The sequence below is a fragment of the Carica papaya genome, chromosome 5 (assembly GCF_054855325.1).
Source record: "Carica papaya isolate Zhongbai chromosome 5, ASM5485532v1, whole genome shotgun sequence".
NCBI classification, from domain to species: domain Eukaryota; kingdom Viridiplantae; phylum Streptophyta; class Magnoliopsida; order Brassicales; family Caricaceae; genus Carica; species Carica papaya.
Window position 1 is genome coordinate 28,024,387 of NC_142313.1, and position 20,279 is coordinate 28,044,665.

Consider the following 20,279-nt stretch of genomic DNA (forward strand, 5'->3'; position numbering starts at 1 on the left):
AAAATTGGTGCGACACGAGGACTTCCCAAGAGGTCACCCATCCGAGTACTACTCTCTCCCAAGCACACTTAACTACGGAGTTCTGATGGGATCCGGTGCATTAGTGCTGGTATGATCGCACCCTTTTAATTCCGTGCTGCAAATACATAAACTCCTTCTCCTTTCTTCCCCCTCCCGTCATTTGTTTCCTTGTGCGTGCGCACTGCACCTCCCGTGCTCGTTCTAATATCAAGTAAAATGCTACGGTGCCGTGACTCACATTTGCGAATAAACCTGAGGACCATAATTCAAGTTGCGCGTATCGTCGAAAGAATCATCTGCAAAAAAATAGGTGCAGCACGAGGACTTCCTAAGAAAATGGGTGAAATATAAGGACTTCACAGGAGGTCACCCATCCTAGAGCTACTCTCGCCGAAGCACCCTTAACTTGTGGAGTTCTGATAGAATCCGTTGCATTGGTGCTGGTATGAGTGGTCATGTTTCATTCTGCGCTGCAAATACATACACTTTTTCTCCCTCCATCCCCCCTCCCGTCATTTGTTTCCTTGTGCGTGCACTCTTCATCTCTCCTTCTCGTTCTACTATCGATTAAAATGCCCCTGCTTCTTGACTCACATTTGCATATAAACCAGTGGAACCTAGTTCCAGTCGCGCGTAACCTCGAACGACCCGTCTGAAAAAAAAAATTAGTGCGACACAAGGACTTCCCAGGAGGTCACCCATCCGAGTACTACTCTCACCCAAGCACACTTAACTGCGAAGTTCTGGTGGGATCCGATGCATTAGTGCTGGTATGATCGCACCTGTTTAATTTCGCGCTGCAAATACATAAACTCCTTCCCCTTACTTCCCCCTCCCGTCATTTGTTTCCTTGTGCGTGCGCACTGCACCTCTCGTTCTCTTTCAAATATCAAGTAAAATGCCACGGCGCCGTGACTCACATTTGCGAATAAATCTGCGGACCATAATTAAAGTCGCGCGTAACATCGAACGACACATCTGAAAAAAAGAAAATGGGTGCAACACGAGAACTTCCCAGGAAGTAACCCATCATTGTACTACTTTCGCCAAAGCACACTTAACTGCGGAGTTCTGATAAGATCCGGTGCATTTGTGCTGGTGTGACCGCACCTGTTTAATTTCGAGCTGAAAATACATACACTCCTTCTTCCCTCCTCCCCTCCCATCATTTGTTTCCTTGTGCGTTCACACTGCACCTCTCCTTCTCGTTCTAATATCGATTAAAATGCCCCTGCTTCTTGACTCACATTATTTCTAGTCGCGCGTAACGTCGAACGACCCGTCTGAAAAAAAATTGGTGCAACACGACGACTTCCCAGGAGGTCACCCATCCGAGTACTACTCTCGCCCAAACACACTTAACTGCGGAGTTCTGATGGGATCCGGTTCATTAGTGCTGGTATGATCGCACCTATTTAATTCTACGCTGCAAATACATAAACTCCTTCTCCTTTCTTCCCCCTCCCGTCATTTGTTTCCTTGTACGTGCGCACTGCACCTCTCGTTCTCGTTCAAATATCAAGTAAACTGCCACGGCGCCGTGACTCACATTTGCGAATAAACCTGAGGACCATAATTCAAGTCGCGCGTAATGTCGAAAGAATCATCTGCAAAAAAATGGGTGCAACACGAGGACTTCACAAGAAAATGGGTGAAATATAAGGACTTCGCAGGAGGTAACCCATGCTATTACTACTCTCGCCCAAGCACCCTTACCTACGGAGTTCTGATAGAATCCGTTGCATTAGTGCTGGTATGATCGCACCTGTTTCATTTCGTGCTGAAAATACATACACTCATTCTCCTTCCCTCCCCCTCCCATCAATTGTTTCCTTGTGCGTTCACACTGCACCTCTCCTTCTCGTTCTAATATCGATTAAAATGCCCCTGCTTCTTGACTCACATTTTCGTATAAACAAGCGGACCCCAGTTCTAGTCGCGCGTAACGTCGAACGACCCGTCTGAAAAAAAATTGGTGCGACACGAGGACTTCCCATGAGGTCACCCATTCGAGTACTACTCTCGCCCAAGCACACTTAACTGCGGAGTTCTAATGGGATCCAGTGCATTAGTGCTGGTATGGTCGCACCTTTTATATTGCACTGTAAATACATAAACTCCTCCTTTCTTCCCCCTCCCGTCATTTGTTTCCTTGTGCGTGCGCACTTCACCTCTCGTTCTCGTTCAAATATCAAGTAAAATGCCACGGCGCCGTGACTCACATTTGCGAATAAATCTGCGGACCATAATTAAAGTCGCGCGTAACGTCGAACGACACATCTGAAAAAAAGAAAATGGGTGCGACACGAGAACTTCCCAGGAGGTAACCCATCATTGTACTACTTTCGCCAAAGCACACTTAACTGCGGAGTTCTGATGGGATCCGGTGCATTTGTGCTGGTGTGACCGCACCTGTTTAATTTCGTGCTGAAAATACATGCACTCCTTCTTCCCTCCCCCCCTCCCATCATTTGTTTCCTTGTGCGTTCGCACTGCACCTCTCCTTCTCGTTCTAATATCGATTAAAATGCCCCTGATTCTTGACTAACATTTGTGTATAAACGAGCGGACCATAGTTCCAATCGCGCGTAACGTCGAACGAGCCATCTGAAAAAAAATTGTTGCGATACGAGGACTTCCCAAGAGGTCATCCATCCGAGTACTACTCTCGCCCAAACACACTTAACTGCAGGGTTCTGATGGGATCCAGTGCATTAGCGCTGGTATGATGCCACTTGTTTAATTTTGCGCTTCAAATAGATACACTCCTTCTCTTTTCTTCCTCCTCCCGTCATTTGTTTCCTTGTGCGTGCGCACTGCACCTCCCGTACTCGTTCTAATATCAAGTAAAATGCCACGGCGCCGTGACTCACATTTGCGAATAAACCTGCGGACCATAAATCAAGTCGCGCGTAACGTCGAAAGAATCATCTGCAAAAAGATGGGTGCAACACGAGGACCTCCCAAGAAAATGGGTGAAATATAAGGACTTCACAGGAGGTCACCCATCTGAGTACTTTTCTCGCCCAAGCACCCTTAACTGCGGAGTTCTGATAGAATCCGTTGCATTAGTGCTGGTATGATCCTTCATGTTTCATTCTGCACTGCAAATACATACACTCTTTCTCCTCCCATCCCCCCTCCCGTCATTTGTTTCCTTGTGCGTGCACTCTGCATCTCTCTTTCTCGTTCTAATATCAAGTAATATGCCCCGGCACCGTGACTCACCTTTGCAAATGAACCAGCGGTTTATAACTCCCTTCGCGCGTAATGTCGAACAACCCATCCGAAAAAAATAGGTGCAACACGAGGGCTTCCCAGGTGGTCACCGATCCGAGTACTACTCTCGCCCAAGCAGACTTAACTTCGGAGTTCTGATGGGATCCGGGATTGTAGTGCTGGTATGATCGCACCTGTTTAATTTCGCGCTGCAAATACATACACTCATTCTCCTTTCTTCCCCCTCCAGTCATTTGTTTCCTTGTGCGTGCGCACTGCACCTCTCGTTCTCGTTCAAATATCAAGTAAAATGCCACGGCGCCGTGACTCACATTTGAGAATAAATCTGCGGACCATAATTAAAGTCGCGCGTAACGTCGAATGGCACATCTGAAAAAAAGAAAATGGGTGCAACACGAGAACTTCCTAGGAGGTAACCCATCATTGTACTACTTTCGCCAAAGCACACTTAACTGCGGAGTTCTGATGGGATCCGGTGCATTAGTGCTGGTGTGACCGCACCTGTTTAATTTCGTGATGAAAATACATACACTCATTCTTCCCTCCCCCCCTCCCATCATTTGTTTCCTTGTGCGTTCACACTGCACCTCTCCTTCTCGTTCGAATATCGATTAAAATGCCCCTGATTCTTTACTCACATTTGCGTATAAACCAGCGGACCATAGTTCCAGTCGCGCGTAACGTCGAACGACCAATCTGAAAAAAAATTGTTGCGATACGAGGACTTCCCAAGAGGTCACCCATCCGAGTACTACTCTCGCCCAAGCACACTTAACTGCAGAGTTTTGATGGGATCCAGTGCATTAGTGCTGGCATGATGCCACTTGTTTAATTTCGCACTTCAAATACATACACTCCTTCTCTGTTCTTCCTCCTCCCGTCATTTGTTTCCTTGTGCGTGCGCACTGCACCTCCCGTACTCGTTCTAATATCAAGTAAAATGCCACGGCGCCGTGACTCACATTTGCGAATAAACCTGCGGACCATAAATCAAGTCGCGCGTAAAGTCGAAAGAATCATCTGCAAAAAGATGGGTGCAACACGAGGACCTCCCAAGAAAATGGGTGAAATATAAGGACTTCGTAAGAGGTCACCCATCCGAGTACTTTTCTCGCCCAAGCACCCTTAAGTGCGGAGGTCTGATAGAATCCATTGCATTAGTGCTGGTATGATCCCTCATGTGTCATTCTGCACTGCAAATACATAAACTCTTTCTCCTCCCATCCCCCCTCCCGTCATTTGTTTCCTTGTGCGTGCACTCTGCATTTCTCATTCTCGTTTTAATATCAAGTAATATGCCCCGACACCGTGACTCATCTTTGCAAATGGCCCTGCTTCTTGACTCACATTTGCGTATAAACCAGCGGATCATAGTTCCAGTCGCGCGTAACGTCGAACGACCCATCTGAAAAAAAATTGTTGCGATAAGAGGATTTTCCAAGAGGTCACCCATCCGAGTACTACTCTCGCCCAAGCACACTTAACTGCAGAGTTCTGATGGGATCCAGTGCATCAATGCTGGTATGATGCCACTCGTTTAATTCCGCGCTGCAAATACATAAACTCCTTCTCCTTTCTTCCCCCTCCCGTCATTTGTTTCCTTGTGCGTGCGCACTGTACCTCTCGTTCTCGTTCAAATATCAAGTAAAATGCCACGGCGCCGTGACTCACATTTGCGAATAAATCTGCGGACCATAATTAAAGTCGCGCGTAACGTCGAACGGTACATCTGAAAAAAAAAATGTGTGCAACACGAGAACTTCCCAAGAGGTAACCCATCATTGTACTACTTTCGCCAAAGCACACATAACTGCGGAGTTCTGATGGGATCCGGTGCATTTGTGCTTGTGTGACCGCACATGTTTAATTTCTTGCTGAAAATACATACACTCCTTCTTCCCTCACCCTCTGCCATCATTTGTTTCCTTGTGCGTTCACACTGCACCACTCCTTCTCGTTCTAATATCGATTAAAATGCCCCTGATTCTTGACTCACATTTGCGTATAAACCAGCGGACCATAGTTCCAGTCGCGCGTAACGTCGAACGACCCATCTGAAAAAAAATTGTTGCGATACGAGGACTTCCCAAGAGGTCACCCATCCGAGTACTACTCTCGCCCAAGCACGCTTAACTGCAGAGTTCTGATGGGATCCAGTGCATTAGTGCTGTTATGATGCCACTTGTTTAATTTTGCGCTTCAAATACATACACTCCTTCTCTCTTCTTCCTCCTCCTGTCATTTGTTTCCTTGTGCGTGCGCACCGCACCTCCCGTACTCGTTCTAATATCAAGTAAAATGCCACGGCGCCGTGACTCACATTTGCGAATAAACCTGCGGACTATAAATCAAGTCGCGCATAACGTCGAAGGAATCATCTGCAAAAAGACGGGTGCAACACGAAGACCTCCCAAGAAAATGGGTGAAATATAAGGACTTCGCAGGAGGTCACCCATCCGAGTACTTTTTTCGCCCAAGCACCCTTAACTGCGGAGTTCTGATAGAATCCGTTGCACTAGTGCTGGTATGATCCCTCATGTTTCATTCTGCACTGCAAATACATACACTCTTTCTCCGCCCATCCCCCCTCCCGTCATTTGTTTCCTTGTGGGTGCACTCTGCATCTCTCTTTCTCGTTCTAATATCAAGTAATATGCTCCGGCACCGTGACTCACCTTTGCAAATGAACCAGCGGTTTATAATTCCATTCGCGTGTAACATCGAACAACCAATCCAAAAAAAAATAGGTGCAACACGAGGGCTTCCCAGGTGGTCACCCATCCGAGTACTACTCTCGCCCAAGCACACTTAACTGCGGAGTTCTGATGGAATCCGGGGCTTTAGTGCTGCTATGATCGCACCTCTTTAATTTCGCGCTGCAAATACATACACTCCTCCTTTCTTCCCCCTCCCGTCATTTGTTTCCTTGTGCGTTCACACTTCACCTCTCATTCTCGTTCTAATATCGATTAAAATGCCACTGCTTCTTGACTCACATTTGCGTATAAACCAGCGGACCCTAGTTCCAGACGTGTGTAACGTCGAACAACCAGTCTGAAAAAAAATTTGTGCGACACGAGGACTTCCCAGGAGGTCAACCATCCGAGTACTAATCTCGCCCAAGCACACTTAACTGCGGAGTTCTGATGGGATCCGGGGCTTTAGTGCTGGTATGATCGCACATGTTTAGTTTCTCGCTGAAAATACATACACTCCTTCTCTTTTCTACCCCCTCCCGTCATTTGTTTCCTTGTGCTTGCGCGCTGCACCTCCCGTTCTCGTTCTAATATCAAGTAAAATGCCACGGCGCCGTGACTCACATTTGTGAATAAACTTGAGGACCATAATTCAAGTCGCGCGTAACGTCGAAAGAATCCTCTGCAAAAAAATGGGTGCAACACGAGGACTTCACAAGAAAATGGGTGAAATATAAGGACTTCGCAGGAGGTAACCCATGCTAGTACTACTCTCGCCCAAGCACCCTTACCTACGGAGTTCTGATAGAATCCGTTGCATTAGTGCTGGTATGATCGTACCTGTTTCATTTCGTGCTGAAAATACATACACTCCTTCTCCTTCCCTCCCCCTCCCATCAATTGTTTGCTTGTGCGTTCACACTGCACCTCTCCTTCTCGTTCTAATATCGATTAAAATGCCCCTGCTTCTTGACTCACATTTGCGTATAAACCAGCGGACCCTAGTTCCAGTCGCGGGTAACGTCGAACGACCCGTCTGAAAAAAAATTGGTGCGACACGAGGACTTCCCAGGAGGTCACCCATCCGAGTACTACTCTCGCCCAAGCACACTTATTTGCGGAGTTCTGATGGGATCCGGTGCATTAGTGTTGGTATGATCGCACCCGTTTAATTCCGCGCTGCAAATACATAAATTCCTTCTCCTTTCTTCCCCCTCCCGTCATTTGTTTCCTTGTGCGTGCGCACTGCACCTCCCGTTCTCGTTCTAATATCAAGTAAAATGTCACGGCACCGTGACTCACATTTGCGAATAAACCTGAGGACCATAATTCAAGTTGCGCGTAACGTCGAAAGAATCATTTGCAAAAAAATGGGTGCAACACGAGGACTTCACAAGAAAATGGGTGAAATATAAGGACTTCGCAGGAGGTAACCCATGCTAGTAGTACTCTCGCCAAAGCACCCTTATCTACGGAGTTCTGATAGAATCCGTTGCATTAGTGCTGGTATGATCGCACCTGTTTCATTTTGTGCTGAAAATACATACACTCCTTCTCCTTCCCTCCCCCTCCCATCAATTGTTTCCTTGTGCGTTCACACTGCACCTCTTCTTCTCGTTCTAATATCGATTAAAATGCCCCTGCTTCTTGACTCACATTTGCGTATAAACCAGCGGACCCTAGTTCCAGTCGCGAGTAACGTCGAACGACCCGTCTGAAAAAAAATTGGTGCGACACGAGGACTTCCCAGGAGGTCACCCATCCGAGTACTACTCTCGCCCAAGCACACTTAACTGCGGAGTTCTGATGGGATCCGGTGCATTAATGCTGGTATGATCGCACCCGTTTAATTTCGCGCTGCAAATACATAAATTCCTTCTCTTTTCTTCCCCCTCCCGTCATTTGTTTCCTTGTGCGTGCGCACTGCACCTCCCGTTCTCGTTCTAATATCAAGTAAAATGTCACGGCAACGTGACTCACATTTGCGAATAAACCTGAGGACCATAATTCAAGTCGCGCGTAACGTCGAAAGAATCATTTGCAAAAAAATGGGTGCAACACGAGGACTTCACAAGAAAATGGGTGAAATATAAGGACTTCGCAGGAGGTAACCCATGCTAGTACTACTCTCGCCAAAGCACCCTTACCTACGGAGTTCTGATAGAATCCGTTGCATTATTGCTGGTATGATCGCACCTGTTTCATTTTGTGCTGAAAATACATACACTCCTTCTTCTTCCCTCCCCCTCCCATCAATTGTTTCCTTGTGCGTTCACACTGCACCTCTCCTTCTCGTTCTAATATCGATTAAAATGCCCCTGCTTCTTGACTCACATTTGCGTATAAACCAGAGGACTCTAATTCCAGTCGAACGACCCATCTGAAAAAAAATTGTTGCGATACGAGGACTTACCAAGAGGTCACCCATCCGAGTACTACTCTCGCCCAAGCACACTTAACTACAGAGTTATGATGGGATCCAGTGCATTAGTTCTGGTATGATGCCACTTGTTTAATTTTGCGCTTCAAATACATACACTCCTTCTCTTTTCTTCCTCATCCCATCATTTGTTTCCTTGTGCGTGCGCACTGCACCTCCCGTACTCGTTCTAATATCAAGTAAAATGCCACGGCGCCGTGACTCACATTTGCGAATAAACCTGCGGACTATAAATCAAGTCGCGCATAACGTCGAAGGAATCATCTGCAAAAAGACGGGTGCAACACGAAGACCTCCCAAGAAAATGGGTGAAATATAAGGACTTCGCAGGAGGTCACCCATCCGAGTACTTTTTTCGCCCAAGCACCCTTAACTGCGGAGTTCTGATAGAATCCGTTGCACTAGTGCTGGTATGATCCTTCATGTTTCATTCTGCACTGCAAATACACACACTCTTTCTCCTCCCATCCCCCCTCCCGTCATTTGTTTCCTTGTGCGTGCACTCTGCATCTCTCTTTCTCATTCTAATATCAAGTAATATGCCCCGGCACTGTGACTCACCTTTGCAAATGAACCAGCGGTTTATAATTCCATTCGTGTGTAACGTCGAACAACCCATCCGAAAAAAATGGGTGCAACACGAGGGAATCCCAAGTCGTCACCCATCCGAGTACTACGCTCGCCCAAGCACACTTAACTGCGGAGTTCTGATGGGATCCAGAGCTTTAGTGCTGGTAAGATCGCACTTGTTTAATTTCGAGCTGCAAATACATACACTCCTTCTCCTTTCTTCCCCCTCCCGTCACTTGTTTCCTTGTTCGTTAACACTTCACCTCTCATTCTCGTTTTAATATCGATTAAAATGCCCCTGCTTCTTGACTCACATTTGCGTATAAACTAGCGGACCCTAGTTCCAGACGCGCGTAACGTCGAAAGACCCGTCTAAAAAAAAATTGGTGCGACACGAGGACTTCCCAGGAGGTCACCCATCCGAGTACTACTCTCGCCCAAACACACTTAACTGCGGAGTTCTGATGGGATCCGGTGCATTAGTGCTGGTATGATCGCACCTGTTTAATTCCGCGCTGCAAATACATAAACTCCTTCTCCTTTCCTCCCCCTCCCGTCATTTGTTTCCTTGTGCGTGCGCACTGCACCTCCCGTTTTCGTTCTAATATCAAGAAAATGCTACAGCACCGTGACTCACATTTGCGAATAAACCTGAGAACCATAATTCAAGTTGCGCGTAACGTCGAAAGAATAATCTGCAAAAAAATGGGTGCAACACGAGGACTTCACAAGAAAATGGGTGAAATATAAGGACTTCGCAGGAGGTAAGCCATGCTAGTACTACTCTCGCCCAAGCACCCTTACCTACGGAGTTCTGATAGAATCCGTTGCATTAGTGCTGGTATGATCGCACCTGTTTCATTTCACGCTGCAAATACATGCACTCCTTCTCCTTTCTTCCCCCTCCCGTCATTTGTTTCCTTGTGCGTGCGCACTGCACCTCTCGTTCTCGTTCAAATATCAAGTAAAATGCCACGGCGCCGTGACTCACATTTGCGAATAAACCTGCGAACCATAATTAAAGTCGCGCGTAACGTCGAACGGCACATCTGAAAAAAAGAAAATGGGTGCAACACGAGAACTTCCCATGAGGTAACCCATCATTGTACTACTTTCGCCAAAGCACACTTAACTGCGGAGTTCTGATGGGATTCGGTGCATTTGTGCTGGTGTGACCGCACCTGTTTAATTTCGTGCTGAAAATACATACACTCCTTCTTCCCTCCCCCCCTCCCATCATTTGTTTCTTTGTGCGTTCACACTGCACCTCTCCTTCTCCTTCTAATATCGATTAAAATACCCCTGATTCTTGACTCACATTTGCGTATATACCAGCGGACCATAGTTCCAGTCGCGCGTAACGTCGAACGACCCGTCTGAAAAAAAATTGGCGCAACACAAGGACTTCCCAGGAGGTCACCCATCCGAGTACTACTCTCGCCCAAGCACACTTAATTGCAGAGTTCTGATGGGATCCAGTGCATTAGTGCTGGTATGATCGCACCTCTTTAATTTCGCGCTGCAAATACATAAACTGCTTCTCCTTTCTTCCCCCTCCCGTCATTTGTTTCCTTGTGCGTGGGCACTGCACCTCCCGTGCTCGTTCTAATATCAAGTAAAATACTACGGTGCCGTGACTCACATTAGCGAATAGACCTGAGGATCATAATTCAAGTCGCGCGTAACGTCGAAAGAATCATTTGCAAAAAAATGGGTGCAACACGAGAACTTTACAAGAAAATGGGTGAAATATAAGGACTTCGCAGGAGGTAACCCATGCTAGTACTACTCTCGCCCAAGCACCCTTACCTACGGAGTTCTGATAGAATCCGCTGCATTAGTGCTGGTATGATCGCACCTGTTTAATTCTGCACTGCAAATACATACACTATTTCTCCTCCCATCCCCCCTCCCGTCATTTGTTTCCTTGTGCGTGCACTCTGCATCTCTCTTTCTCGTTCTAATATCAAGTAATATGCCCCGGCACCGTGACTCACCTTTGTAAATAAACCAGCGGTTTATAATTCTATTCGCGTGTAATGTTGAACAACCCATCCGAATACTAATCTCGCCCAAGCACACTTCACTGCGGAGTTCTGATGGGATCTGATGCATTAGTGCTGGTATGATCACACCTGTTTAATTTTGCACTGCAAATACATAAACTCATTCCCCTTTCTTCCCCCTCCCGTCATTTGTGGAGTTCTGATGCGCACTGCACCTCTCGTTCTCGTTCAAATATCAAGAAAATGCTACAGCACCGTGACTCTCATTTGCGAATAAACCTGAGGACCATAATTCAAGTCGTGCGTAACATCGAAAGAATCATCTGCAAAAAAATGGGTGCAACACGAGGACTTCACAAGAAAATGGGTGAAATATAAGGACTTCGCAGGAGGTAACCCATGCTAGTACTACTCTCGCCCAAGCACCCTTACCTACGGAGTTCTGATAGAATCTGATGCATTAGTGCTGGTATGACCGCACCTGTTTAATTTCATGCTGAAAATACATACACTCCTTCTTCCCTCCCCCCCTCCCATCATTTGTTTCCTTGTGCGTTCACATTGCACCTCTCCTTCTCGTTCTAATATCGATTAAAATACCCCTGATTCTTGACCCTCATTTGCGTATAAACCAGCGGACCATAGTTCCAGTCGCGCGTAATGTCGAACGACCCGTCTGAAAAAAAATTGGTGCAACACAAGGACTTCCCAGGAGGTCACCCATCCGAGTACTACTCTCGCCCAAACACACTTAACTGCGGAGTTCTGATGGGATCCAGGGCAATAGTGCTGGTATGATCGCACCCATTTAATTTCGCGCTGCAAATAGATAAACTCCTTCTCCTTTCTTCCCCCTCCCGTCATTTGTTTCCTTGTGCGTGCGCACTGCACCTCTCGTTCTCGTTCAAATATCAAGTAAAATGCCACGACGCCGTGACTCACATTTGCGAATAAATCTGCGGACCGTAATTAAAGTCGCGCGTAACGTCGAACGGCACATCTGAAAAAAAAAATGGGTGCAACACGAGGACTTCACAAGAAAATGAGTGAAATATAAGGACTTCGCAGGAGGTAACCCATGCTAGTACTACTCTCGTCGAAGCACCCTTACCTACGGAGTTCTGATAGAATCCGCTGCATTTGTGCTGGTATGATCGCACTTGTTTCATTTCGTGCTGAAAATACATACACTCCTTCTCCTTCCCTCCCCCTCCCATCAATTGTTTCCTTGTGCGTTCACACTGCACCTCTCCTTATCGTTCTAATATCGATTAAAATGCCCCTGCTTCTTGACTCATATTTGCGTATAAACCAGTGGACCCTAGTTCCAATCGTGCGTAACGTCGAACGACCCGTCTGAAAAAAAAATTAGTGCGACACGAGGACTTCCCAGGATGTCACCCATCCGAGTTCTACTCTCGCCCAAGCGCACTTAACTGCGAAGTTCTGATGGTATCCGGTGCATTAGTGCTGGTATGATCGCACCCTTTTAATTTTGCGCTGCAAAAACATAAACTCCTTCTCCTTTCTTCACCCTCCCGTTATTTGTTTCCTTGTGCGTGCGCACTGCACCTCCCGTGCTCGTTCTAATATCAAGTAAAATGCTACGGTGCCGTGACTCACATTTGCGAATAAACCTGAGGACCATAATTCAAGTCGCGCGTATCGTCGAAAGAATCATCTGCAAAAAAATGGGTGCAACACGAGAACCTCCTAAGAAAATGGGTGAAATATAAGGACTTCGCAGGAGGTCACCCATCCTAGTGCTACACTCGCCCAAGCACCCTTAACTTGCGGAGTTCTGATAGAATCCGTTGCATTGGTGCTGGTATGATTGCTCATGTTTCATTCTGCGCTGCAAATACATACACTTTTTCTCCCTCCATCCTCCCTCTCGTCATTTGTTTCCTTGTGCGTGCACTCTGCATCTCTCCTTCTCGTTCTAATATCGATTAAAATGCCCCTGCTTCTTGACTCACATTTGCGTATAAACCAGGGGACCCAAGTTCCAGTCGCGCGTAACGTCGAACGACCCGTCTGAAAAAAAAAATTAGTGCGACACAAGGACTTCCAGGAGGTCACCCATCCGAGTACTACTCTCGCCCAAGCACACTTAACTGCGGAGTTCTGATAGGATCCGGTGCATTAGAGCTGGTATGATCGCACCTGTTTAATTTCGCGCTTCAAATACATAAACTCCTTCTCCTTTCTTCCCCCTCCCGTCATTTGTTTCCATGTGCGTGCGCACTGCACCTCTCGTTCTCGTTCAAATATCAAGTAAAATACCACGGCGCAGTGACTCACATTTGCGAATAAATCTGCGGACCATAATTAAAGTCGCGCGTAACGTCGAACGACACCTCTGAAAAAAAGAAAATGGGTGCAACACGAGAACTTCCCAGGAGGTAACCCATCATTGTACTACTTTCGCCAAAGCACACTTAACTGCGGAGTTCTGATGGGATCCGGTGCATTTGTGCTGGTGTGACCGCACCTGTTTAATTTCGTGCTGAAAATACATACACTCCTTCTTCCCTCCCCACTCCCATCATTTGTTTCCTTGTGCGTTCACACTGCACCTCTCCTTCTCGTTCTAATATCGTTTAAAATGCCCCTGATTCTTGACTCACATTTGCGTATAAACCAGCGGACAATAGTTCCAGTCGCGCCTAACGTCGAACGACCCATCTGAAAAAAAGTTGTTGCGTTACGAGGACTTCCCAAGAGGTCACCCATCCGAGTACTACTCTCGTCCAAGCACACTTAACTGCAGAGTTCTGATGGAATCCAGTACAGTAGTGCTGATATGATGCCACTTGTTTAATTTTGGGCTTCAAATACATACACTCATTCTCGTTTCTTCCTCATCCCGTCATTTGTTTCCTTGTGCGTGCGCACTGCACCTCCCGTACTCGTTCTAATATCAAGTAAAAGGTCACGGTGCCGTGACTCACATTTACGAATAAATCTGCGGACCATGAATCAAGTCGTGCGTAACGTCGAAAGAATCATCTGCAAAAAGATGGGTGCAACACGAGGACCTCCCAAGAAAATGGGTGAAATATAAGGACTTCACAGGAGGTCACCCATCCGAGTACTTTTCTCGCCCAAGCACCCTTAACTGCGGAGTTCTGATAGAATCCGTCGCATTAGTGCTGGTATGATCCCTCATGTTTCATTCTGCACTGCAAATACATACACTCTTTCTCCTTCCATCCCCCGTCCCGTCATTTGTTTCCTTGTGCGTGCGAACTGAACCTCTCGTTGTCGTTCAAATATCAAGTAAAAGGCCACGGCGCCGTGACTCACATTTGCGAATAAATCTGCGGACCATAATTAAAGTCGCGCGTAACGTCGAACGGCACATCTGAAAAAAAAAAATGGGTGCAACACGAGAACTTCCCAGGAGGTAACCCATCATTGTACTACTTTCGCCAAAGCACACTTAACTGCGGAGTTCTGTTGGGATCCGGTGCATTTGTGCTGGTGTGACCGCACCTGTTTATTTTCGTGCTGAATATACATACACTCCTTCTTCCCTCCCCCCCTCCCATCATTTGTTTCCTTGTGCGTTCACACTGCACCTCTCCTTCTCGTTCTAATATCGATTAAAATGCCCCTGATTCTTGACTCACATTTGCGTATAAACCAGCGGACCATAGTTCTAGTCGCGCGTAACGTCGAACGACCCGTCTGAAAAAAATTGGTGCGACACGAGGACTTCCCAGGAGGTCACCCATCCGAGTACTAATCTCGCCCAAGCACACTTCACTGCGGAGTTCTGATGGGATCCGGTGCATTAGTGCTGGTGTGATCGCACCTGTTTAATTGTTGCAATACGAGGACTTCCCAAGAGGTCACCCATCCGAGTACTACTCTCGCCCAAGTACAGTTAACTGCAGAGTTCTGATGGGATCCAGTGCATTATTGCTGGTATGATGCCACTTGTTTAATTTTGCGCTTCAAAAACATACGCTCCTTCTCTTTTCTTCCTCCTCCCGTCATTTGTTTCCTTGTGCGTGCGCACTGCATCTCCCGTACTCGTTCTAATATCAAGTAAAATGCCACGGCGCCGTGACTCACATTTGCGAATAAACCTGCGGACCATAAATCAAGTCGTTCGTAACGTCGAAAGAATCATCTGCAAAAAGATGGGTGCAACACGAGGAACTCCCAAGAAAATGGGTGAAATATAAGGACTTCGCAGGAGGTCACCCATCCGAGTACTTTTCTCGCCCAAGCACCCTTAACTGCGGAGTTCTAATAGAATCCGTTGCATTAGTGCTGGTACGATCCCTCATGTTTCATTCTGCACTGCAAATACATACACTCTTTCTCCTCCCATCCTCCCTCCCGTCATTTGTTTCCTTTTGCGTGCACTCTGTATCTCTCTTTCTCGTTCTAATATCAAGTAATATGCCCCGGCACCGTGACTCACCTTTGCAAATGAACTTGCGATTTATAATTCCATTCGCGCGTAACGTCGAACAACCCATCCGAAAAAAAAATAGGTGCAACACGAGGGCTTCCCAGGTGGACACCCATCCGAGTACTACTCTTGCCCAAGCACACTTAACTGCGGAGTTCTGATGGGATCCGGAGCTTTAGTGCTGGTATGATCGCACCTGTTTAATTTCGCGCTGCAAATACATACACTCCTTGTCTTTTCTTCCCCCTCCCGTCATTTGTTTCCTTGTGCGTTCACACTTCACCTCTCATTCTCGTTCTAATATCGATTAAAATGGCCCAGCTTCTTGACTCACATTTGCGTATAAACCAGCGGACCCTAATTCCAGACGAGCGTAACGTCAAACGACCCGTCTGAAAAAAAATTTGTGCGACACGAGGAGTTCACAAGAAAATGGGTGAAATATAAGGACTTCGCAGGAGGTAACCCATGCTAGTACTACTCTCGCCCAAGCACCCTTACCTACGGAGTTCTGATAGAATCTGTTGCATTAGTGCTGGTATGATCGCACCTGTTTCATTTCGTGCTGAAAATACATACACTCCTTCTCCTTCCCTCCCCCTCCCATAATTTGTTTCCTTGTGCGTTCACACTGCACCTCTCATTCTCGTTCTAATATCGATTAAAATGCCCCTTCTTTTTGACTCACATTTGCGTATAAACCAGCGGACCCTAGTTCAAGTCGCGCGTAACGTCGAACGACCCGTCTGAAAAAAAATTGTTGCGACACGAGGACTTCCCAAAAGGTCACCCATCCGAGTACTACTCTTGCCCAAGCACACTTAACTGCGAAGTTTTGATGGGATCCGGTGCATTAGTGCTGGTATGATCGCACCTGTTTAATTTTGCACTGCAAATACATACACTCCTTCTCTTTTCTTCCCCCTCCCGTCATTTGTTTCCTTGTGCGTGCGCACTGCACCTCCCGTACTCGTTCTAATATCAAGTAAAATGCCACGGCGCCGTGACTCACATTTGCAAATAAACCTGCGGACCATAAATCAAGTCGCGCGTAACGTCAAAAGAATCATCTGCAAAAAGATGGTTGCAACACGAGGACCTCCCAAAAAAATGGGTGAAATATAAGGACTTCGCAGGAGGTCACCCATCCGAGTACTTTTCTCGCCCAAGCACCCTTAACTGCGGAGTTCTGATAGAATCCGTTGCATTAGTGCTGGTATGATCCCTCATGTTTCATTATGCACTGCAAATACATACACTCTTTCTCCTCCCATCCTCCCTCCCGTCATTTGTTTCCTTTTGCGTGCACTCTCCATCTCTCTTTCTCGTTCTAATATCAAGTAATATGCCCCGGCACCGTGACTCACCTTTGCAAATGAACCTGCGGTTTATAATTCCATTCGAGCGTAACGTCGAACAACCCATCCGAAAAAAAATAGGTGCAACACGAGGGCTTCCCAGGTGGACACCCATCTGAGTACTACTCTCGCCCAAGCACACTTAACTGCGGAGTTCTGATGGGATCCGGAGCTTTAGTGCTGGTATGATCGCACCTGTTTAATTTCGCGCTGCAAATACATACACTCCTTCTCCTTTCTTCCCCCTCCCGTCATTTGTTTCCTTGTGCGTTCACAATTTACCTCTCATTCTCGTTCTAATTTCGATTAAAATGCCCTTGCTTCTTGACTCACATTTGCGTATAAACCAGTGGACCCTAGTTCCAGACGAGCGTAACGTCGAAAGACCCGTCTGAAAAAAAATTGGTGCGACACAAGGACTTCACAAGAAAATGGGTGAAATATAAGGACTTCGCAGGAGGTAACCCATCCGAGTACTACTCTCGCCCAAGCACACTTAACTGCGGAGTTCTGATGGGATCCGGAGCTTTAGTGCTGGTATGATCGCACCTGTTTAATTTCGCGCTGCAAATACATACACTCCTTCTCCTTTCTTCCCCCTCCCGTCATTTGTTTCCTTGTGCGTTCACACTTTACCTCTCATTCTCGTTCTAATTTCGATTAAAATGCCCCTACTTCTTGACTCACATTTGCGTATAAACCAGCGGACCCTAGTTCCAGACGCGCGTAACGTCGAACGACCCGTCTTAAAAAAAATTGGTGCGACACGAGGACTTCCCAGGAGGTCAACCATCCGAGTAATAATCTCGCCAAGCACACTTAACTGCGGAGTTCTGATGGGATCTAGGGCTTTAGTGCTGGTATGATCGCACCTGTTTAGTTTCGCGCTGCAAATACATACACTCCTTCTCCTTTCTTCCCCCTCCCGTCATTTGTTTCCTTGTGCGTTCACACTTCACCTCTCATTCTCGTTCTAATATCGGTTAAAATGCCCCTGCTTCTTGACTCACATTTGCGTATAAACCAGCGAACCCTAGTTCCAGATGAGCGTAACGTCGAACGACCCGTCTGAAAAAAAATTGGTGCGACACGAGAACTTCACAAGAAAATGGGTGAAATATAAGGACTTCGCAGGAGGTAACCCATGCTAGTACTACTCTCGCCCAAGCACCCTTACCTACGGAGTTCTGATAGAATCTGTTGCATTAGTGCTGGTATATTCGCACCTGTTTCATTTTGTGCTGAAAATACATACACTCCTTCTCCTTCCCTCCCCCTCCCATAATTTGTTTCCTTGTGCGTTCATACTGCACCTTTCCTTCTCGTTCTAATATCGATTAAAATGCCCCTTTTTTTTGACTCACATTTGCGTATAAACCAGCGGACCCTAGTTCAAGTCGCGCGTAACGTCGAACAACCCGTCTGAAAAAAAATTGGTGCGACACGAGGACTTCCCAGGAGGTCCCCCATCCGAGTACTACTCTCGCCGAAGCACACTTAACTGCGGAGTTCTGATGGGATCCGGTGCATTAGTGCTGGTATGATCGCACCTGTTTAATTTTGCGGTGCAAATACATACACTCCTTCTCTTTTCTTCCCCCTCCCGTCATTTGTTTCCTTGTGCGTGCGCACTGCACCTCCTGTACTCGTTCTAATATCAAGTAAAATGCCACGGCACCGTGTCTCAAATTTGCGAATAAACCTGCGGACCATAAATCAAGTCGCGCGTAACGTCAAAAAAATCATCTGCAAAAAGATGGGTGCAACACGAGGACCTCCCAAGAAAATGGGTGAAATATAAGGACTTTGCAGGAGGTCACCCATCCGAGTACTTTTCTCGCCCAAGCACCCTTAATTGCGGAGTTCTGATAGAATCCGTTGCATTAGTGCTGGTATGATCCCTCATGTTTCATTCTGCACTACAAATACACACACTCTTTCTCCTCCCATCCCCCCTCCCGTCATTTGTTTCCTTGTGCGTGCACTCTGCATCTCTTTTTCTCATTCTAATATCAAGTAATATGCCCCGGCACCGTGACTCACCTTTGCAAATGAACCAGCGGTTTATAATTCCATTCGCGCGTAACGTCGAACAACCCATCCAGAAAAAAGTGGTGCAACACGAGGGATTCCCAAGGCGTCACCCATCCGAGTACTGCGCTCGCCCAAGCACAATTAACTGCGGAGTTCCAATGGGATCAGGAGCTTTAGTGCTGGTAAGATCCCACCTGTTTAATTTCGCGCAGCAAATACATACACTCCTTCTCCTTTCTTCCCCCTCCCGTCATTTGTTTTCTTGTGCGTTCACAGTTCACCTCTCATTCTCGTTCTAATATCGATTAAAATGCCCCTGCTTCTTGACTCACATTTGCGTATAAACCAGCGGACCCTAGTTCCAGACGCGCGTAACGTCGAAAGACCCGTCTGAAAAAAAATTGGTGCGACACGAGGACTTCCCAGGAGGTCACCCGTCCGAGTACTAATGTCGCCCAAGCACACTTCACTGCGGAGTTCTGATGGGATCCAGTGCATTAGTGCTGGTATGATCGCACATGTTTAATTTGGCGCTGAAAATACATAAACTCATTCCCCTTTCTTCCCCCTCCCGTCATTTGTTTCCTTTTGTGTGCGCACTGTACCTCCCGTGCTCGTTCTAATATCAAGTAAAATGCCACGGCGTCGTGACTCACATTTGCGAATAAACCTGAGGACCATAATTCAAGTCGCGCGTAACGTCGAACGACACATCTCAAGAAAAGAAAATGGGTGCAACACGAGAACTTCCGAGGAGGTAACCCATCATTGTACTACTTTCGCCAAAGCACACTTAACTGCGGAGTTCTGATGGGATCCGGTGCATTTGTGCTGGTGTGACCGCACCTGTTTAATTTCGTGCTGAGAATACATACACTCCTTCTTCCCTCCCCCCCTCCCATCATTTGTTTCCTTGTTCGTTCACACTGCACCTCTCCTTCTCGTTCTAATATCGATTAAAATGCCCTTGATTCTTGACTCACATTTGTGTATAAACCAGCGGACCATAGTTCTAGTCGCGCGTAACGTCGAACGACCCATCTGAAAAAAAATTGTTGCGATACGAGGACTTCCCAAGAGGTCACCCATCCGAGTACTACTCTCGCCCTAGCACACTTAACTGCAGAATTTTAATGGGATCCAGTGCATTAGTGCTGGTATGATGCCACTTGTTTAATTTTGCGCTTCAAATACATTCACTCCTTCTCTTTTCTTCCTCCTCTCGTCATTTGTTTCCTTGTGCGTGCGCACTGCACCTCCCGTACTCGTACTAATATCAAGTAAAATGCCACGGCGCCGTGACTCACATTTGCGAATAAACCTGTGGACCATAAATCAAGTCGCGCGTAACGTCGAAAGAATCATCTGCAAAAAGATGGGTGCAACACGAGGACCTCCCATGAAAATGGGTGAAATATAAGGACTTCGCAAGAGGTCACCCATCCGAGTACTTTTCTCGCCCAAGCACCCTTAACTGCGGAGTTC

At 46.8% G+C, this 20,279-nt stretch overlaps 9 non-coding genes and 27 pseudogenes across 9 annotated transcripts; all 36 read right to left on the bottom strand.

The window, feature by feature from the left end:
* Positions 1-4: 4 nt before the first annotated feature.
* LOC148258134 (5S ribosomal RNA) lies at positions 5-123 on the bottom strand. Its single transcript, XR_015820452.1, has one exon. It is a non-coding gene; the product is annotated as a 5S ribosomal RNA (ribosomal RNA).
* A 563-nt stretch (positions 124-686) lies between these two features.
* Positions 687-805, bottom strand: LOC148258135 (5S ribosomal RNA; annotated as a pseudogene).
* Positions 806-1,014: 209 nt separating this feature from the next.
* LOC148258136 (5S ribosomal RNA) lies at positions 1,015-1,133 on the bottom strand (annotated as a pseudogene).
* Positions 1,134-1,315: 182 nt separating this feature from the next.
* LOC148258137 (5S ribosomal RNA) lies at positions 1,316-1,434 on the bottom strand (annotated as a pseudogene).
* Positions 1,435-1,993: 559 nt separating this feature from the next.
* LOC148258138 (5S ribosomal RNA) lies at positions 1,994-2,112 on the bottom strand. Its single transcript, XR_015819674.1, has one exon. It is a non-coding gene; the product is annotated as a 5S ribosomal RNA (ribosomal RNA).
* Positions 2,113-2,316: 204 nt separating this feature from the next.
* On the bottom strand, positions 2,317-2,435 carry LOC148258139 (5S ribosomal RNA; annotated as a pseudogene).
* Positions 2,436-3,317: 882 nt separating this feature from the next.
* LOC148258140 (5S ribosomal RNA) lies at positions 3,318-3,436 on the bottom strand (annotated as a pseudogene).
* A 209-nt stretch (positions 3,437-3,645) lies between these two features.
* On the bottom strand, positions 3,646-3,764 carry LOC148258141 (5S ribosomal RNA; annotated as a pseudogene).
* Positions 3,765-3,968: 204 nt separating this feature from the next.
* Positions 3,969-4,086, bottom strand: LOC148258142 (5S ribosomal RNA; annotated as a pseudogene).
* Positions 4,087-4,677: 591 nt separating this feature from the next.
* On the bottom strand, positions 4,678-4,795 carry LOC148258143 (5S ribosomal RNA; annotated as a pseudogene).
* A 208-nt stretch (positions 4,796-5,003) lies between these two features.
* On the bottom strand, positions 5,004-5,122 carry LOC148258144 (5S ribosomal RNA; annotated as a pseudogene).
* A 204-nt stretch (positions 5,123-5,326) lies between these two features.
* LOC148258145 (5S ribosomal RNA) lies at positions 5,327-5,444 on the bottom strand (annotated as a pseudogene).
* A 561-nt stretch (positions 5,445-6,005) lies between these two features.
* On the bottom strand, positions 6,006-6,124 carry LOC148258146 (5S ribosomal RNA; annotated as a pseudogene).
* Positions 6,125-6,326: 202 nt separating this feature from the next.
* On the bottom strand, positions 6,327-6,445 carry LOC148258147 (5S ribosomal RNA). The gene has a single exon (XR_015820081.1). It is a non-coding gene; the product is annotated as a 5S ribosomal RNA (ribosomal RNA).
* A 559-nt stretch (positions 6,446-7,004) lies between these two features.
* LOC148258148 (5S ribosomal RNA) lies at positions 7,005-7,123 on the bottom strand (annotated as a pseudogene).
* Positions 7,124-7,682: 559 nt separating this feature from the next.
* On the bottom strand, positions 7,683-7,801 carry LOC148258149 (5S ribosomal RNA). The gene has a single exon (XR_015820889.1). It is a non-coding gene; the product is annotated as a 5S ribosomal RNA (ribosomal RNA).
* A 1,225-nt stretch (positions 7,802-9,026) lies between these two features.
* Positions 9,027-9,145, bottom strand: LOC148258150 (5S ribosomal RNA; annotated as a pseudogene).
* Positions 9,146-9,350: 205 nt separating this feature from the next.
* LOC148258151 (5S ribosomal RNA) lies at positions 9,351-9,469 on the bottom strand. Its single transcript, XR_015820982.1, has one exon. It is a non-coding gene; the product is annotated as a 5S ribosomal RNA (ribosomal RNA).
* Positions 9,470-10,031: 562 nt separating this feature from the next.
* Positions 10,032-10,150, bottom strand: LOC148258152 (5S ribosomal RNA; annotated as a pseudogene).
* A 204-nt stretch (positions 10,151-10,354) lies between these two features.
* On the bottom strand, positions 10,355-10,473 carry LOC148258153 (5S ribosomal RNA; annotated as a pseudogene).
* A 1,187-nt stretch (positions 10,474-11,660) lies between these two features.
* On the bottom strand, positions 11,661-11,779 carry LOC148258154 (5S ribosomal RNA; annotated as a pseudogene).
* Positions 11,780-12,341: 562 nt separating this feature from the next.
* LOC148258155 (5S ribosomal RNA) lies at positions 12,342-12,460 on the bottom strand (annotated as a pseudogene).
* A 563-nt stretch (positions 12,461-13,023) lies between these two features.
* Positions 13,024-13,141, bottom strand: LOC148258156 (5S ribosomal RNA; annotated as a pseudogene).
* A 209-nt stretch (positions 13,142-13,350) lies between these two features.
* Positions 13,351-13,469, bottom strand: LOC148258157 (5S ribosomal RNA; annotated as a pseudogene).
* An 885-nt stretch (positions 13,470-14,354) lies between these two features.
* Positions 14,355-14,473, bottom strand: LOC148258158 (5S ribosomal RNA; annotated as a pseudogene).
* Positions 14,474-14,676: 203 nt separating this feature from the next.
* LOC148258159 (5S ribosomal RNA) lies at positions 14,677-14,795 on the bottom strand. Its single transcript, XR_015820101.1, has one exon. It is a non-coding gene; the product is annotated as a 5S ribosomal RNA (ribosomal RNA).
* Positions 14,796-14,801: 6 nt separating this feature from the next.
* LOC148258160 (5S ribosomal RNA) lies at positions 14,802-14,919 on the bottom strand (annotated as a pseudogene).
* Positions 14,920-15,481: 562 nt separating this feature from the next.
* LOC148258161 (5S ribosomal RNA) lies at positions 15,482-15,600 on the bottom strand. The gene has a single exon (XR_015820052.1). It is a non-coding gene; the product is annotated as a 5S ribosomal RNA (ribosomal RNA).
* Positions 15,601-16,159: 559 nt separating this feature from the next.
* Positions 16,160-16,278, bottom strand: LOC148258162 (5S ribosomal RNA; annotated as a pseudogene).
* Positions 16,279-16,838: 560 nt separating this feature from the next.
* LOC148258163 (5S ribosomal RNA) lies at positions 16,839-16,957 on the bottom strand. Its single transcript, XR_015820931.1, has one exon. It is a non-coding gene; the product is annotated as a 5S ribosomal RNA (ribosomal RNA).
* Positions 16,958-17,192: 235 nt separating this feature from the next.
* LOC148258164 (5S ribosomal RNA) lies at positions 17,193-17,311 on the bottom strand (annotated as a pseudogene).
* Positions 17,312-17,516: 205 nt separating this feature from the next.
* Positions 17,517-17,634, bottom strand: LOC148258165 (5S ribosomal RNA; annotated as a pseudogene).
* Positions 17,635-18,193: 559 nt separating this feature from the next.
* Positions 18,194-18,312, bottom strand: LOC148258166 (5S ribosomal RNA). Its single transcript, XR_015820744.1, has one exon. It is a non-coding gene; the product is annotated as a 5S ribosomal RNA (ribosomal RNA).
* An 883-nt stretch (positions 18,313-19,195) lies between these two features.
* Positions 19,196-19,314, bottom strand: LOC148258167 (5S ribosomal RNA; annotated as a pseudogene).
* A 209-nt stretch (positions 19,315-19,523) lies between these two features.
* Positions 19,524-19,642, bottom strand: LOC148258168 (5S ribosomal RNA; annotated as a pseudogene).
* A 204-nt stretch (positions 19,643-19,846) lies between these two features.
* LOC148258169 (5S ribosomal RNA) lies at positions 19,847-19,964 on the bottom strand (annotated as a pseudogene).
* Between the last annotated feature and the right edge of the window lie 315 nt (positions 19,965-20,279).